Below are 2957 nucleotides of genomic sequence, written 5' to 3' on the forward strand. Positions count from 1 at the left end.
GTGTATATGTAAACGTGTGTATATGTATAGGTACATATTTGTGTGCGTACGTGTATCTTATTTATTTTCTTCCAATCATTTTTACTCCATACCATCTTCAAACTACTACGAAAAAGTTAATTGTTCATTATTATCTCTAATCTCTGATTTACTTTGTTTTTGTTTTTCCAAGTTTCCAAATACTTTTTGCAAAAATCGTCCTACAAAAATTTTTTGTAAATGTTTAATAAAGATTTTTAGTTTTTATCATTTGAAACATGAAATAAAAAGATTTTTGGAAGAAAATTTAATTTGATGCGCCCCGCGTGTATTGTGCATGCATGTGTTGTAACTTAAATTCAAATGTACCTGAATCCATTGGTTGGATGTAATTTTCTTCTTTTCATTCAGATATTTAAGTAGTTGTTATTTCTTGCCGATACTACTTCCAACACGAACCCTGTAAATAAACCAACCAAACAAAGTAAAACACTTCATTCTTCGCTAGAAAACTTCCACAGGCACATTTCCAATGAAACGGTTATGCAATAAGTTCAGCTTATGAAAGTTTATTGTATAACTTGGTTAATAAACTGACACAAAAAGTGCATGTTAGCTTGCGAGTGCACACCAGTGCAAGTTGGATTGGTTGGTTGGTACGCTGCGTTCCGTTCGTTAAACGATACCATTGTGTCTGTCATGTGAGATAACCAATTTCTTTTTATCTCTTTTTATCTCTAATTAATTTGATTCAGATTATTTGAATTTCAAGCATGCGAGTTTAGAACAAATTTCATACATACATATGTTTATAGGCTATATAAATAATATATACACATTATATATATATATATATATATATATATATATATATCTTGAAAATGTATTTCATGTTTTTTGAAACTTCTGTTTATATTTATTTTCAATAATTTTTTATTAACAGATTATTTAATTTGGAATGTTGAAAAATAATATAATAGAAATTTTAAATTGATGTATTTTGAATGTATGTGAGATTGTGGACATGATTCTGCGGAAAAAATGCTTGTCTGCTTGTTAGACAAATTATATTGGTAAATAAAGAGTTAGTTTCAACTGTTCACAACACAATTAGCAAGATAAATAAAACTGAAGCTGACGTTTTAATCCTAACATTGACCGGCTTTCTGACAAACATAAGATACAATTAAGTCAAAGTTAACAAAAACGCACGTCAGAAGATAAAAAATAAAAAGAATCTAAAATATAAAAAAGTTGGGGAGAAAAATGTTGAAAAAATGAGCAATGAAAATAACTATGAAAAATTTTTTAGTGGAAAAGACTTTCTGCAAAATAAAAAAAATAAACAGCAGGTTAAAATTTGGCATCATAGCCAACAATCACAAAGGAAAACAAAGCAGGAATATGTACGTGTTCATACATTCAAATAACCACAGCATACTCAAGAAACATACATCACGTACATGACAACTCACTGGAAGAGAACTGAGAGATCCCAATGAGTGCGATGAACACGTACATCACACAGACACACCAGGATTTGCAGTAACATCCGCTTTTCAAATCTGCCTATCACTCTCTCTCTCATATTTTCTCTCTCTCACTCTCTTACTTCCTTTTTATCTCTCTTACTCATCGCGTATTGTGCGTGTGTGTACATATGAATGTGTGTGTGTGTGTGTGTGTGTGTGTGTGTGTGTGTGTGTGTGTGTGTGTGTGTAAGCCCAAAGCTCATCATATGTAAATGAATCAATGGATGGATAGATGAATGCATGATTGTGTGAATATATGCTTCAATTTATGTGATATATATATATATATATATATGTATGCTTATATTTTCATCTGTGTGTAAGTATACACGTGTACGTGTTAACAACACACTACACACCCGTAGTATTAAGGTAAGGTAGGTATTTATTTTTTGTTATGTTCCGTTAACATGTGCCAATGTTTATTGAAAACAGCTCCATTCGTTATTCACGAACAGAACGCAAATGGGAAGGAACAAATGGAACGTGGTTGGTTCGATAACGCAAAGAAGATGCCGGAGTGTGTAAAAAAATATACGCTTGTGCGTTGTCTGTCTGTCTAACTGGCAGGCTCTGTCTACATGCTCCTCAAAGTCTCTAATAAACTTAATGAAAATTTTGAGCTTCGAACTTACAAACAATAAAAAATGTGAACATGTAAATAAATTTAAAATTCATTGGTATTTGCAAAGAGTTTATTATATAACTGTAAGAATGTAAATTCAAAAGAACGAAAGAAAAGGAAAGAAATTAATGCGACGTGGGCAATAAAAATTGTGGCAAATAAAATGACGTAAGCGGAAATGACTTATTTAAATGACACGAGGTCATAAAATGTACAATAACGGCAAGATAGGGTCATAAATACTTAGCTCAATGCAGGTTCCGCATGAAAGCGCATCATGCTGGCCGGCTGGCTGGCTGCTTAGCTGGCTGGCTGGCTGCTTAGCTGACTAGCTCAACCGAACATACTAGAAATAAACGCGGACCTGGACAGTCATCATGAACACTCAACAATGAATTTGGAACTGATCGAACCGACCAACCAACCAGCCAACTTTCTATTTACAGCTCTCCATCCAATAAGAAGAATAACATTCCGTGGCGCGTTGATGCTCATAGTCTTTGTGAACGTTCAGTGCTGCTCTCGGATGATGTTGCCAATAAAGTAATTTTTGTTTGGATCTGTTTTACAACAAGAACAACTTGCAGTAATGTATTCGTTAAAATTGAAAATAACATTAACTAAAATTATAGGAATACAAAATAAATTCCATACTAATGGATTGTTTTGGTCCGGAAAATTTTTTATAAAAATTTGTTGTACTTTGGAGACCAGCGCCGTCACCTTCTTTCCACCCAGCAAACCAAACATCTGTCTGCTGCGAGCAATTTTTTTTACGACATGGCACTTCATGCACAAACACACAATGCAAACATGCAAAC

This window comes from Helobdella robusta (assembly GCF_000326865.2).
Source record: "Helobdella robusta unplaced genomic scaffold HELROscaffold_2, whole genome shotgun sequence".
Classification (NCBI taxonomy): Eukaryota; Metazoa; Annelida; class Clitellata; order Rhynchobdellida; family Glossiphoniidae; genus Helobdella; species Helobdella robusta.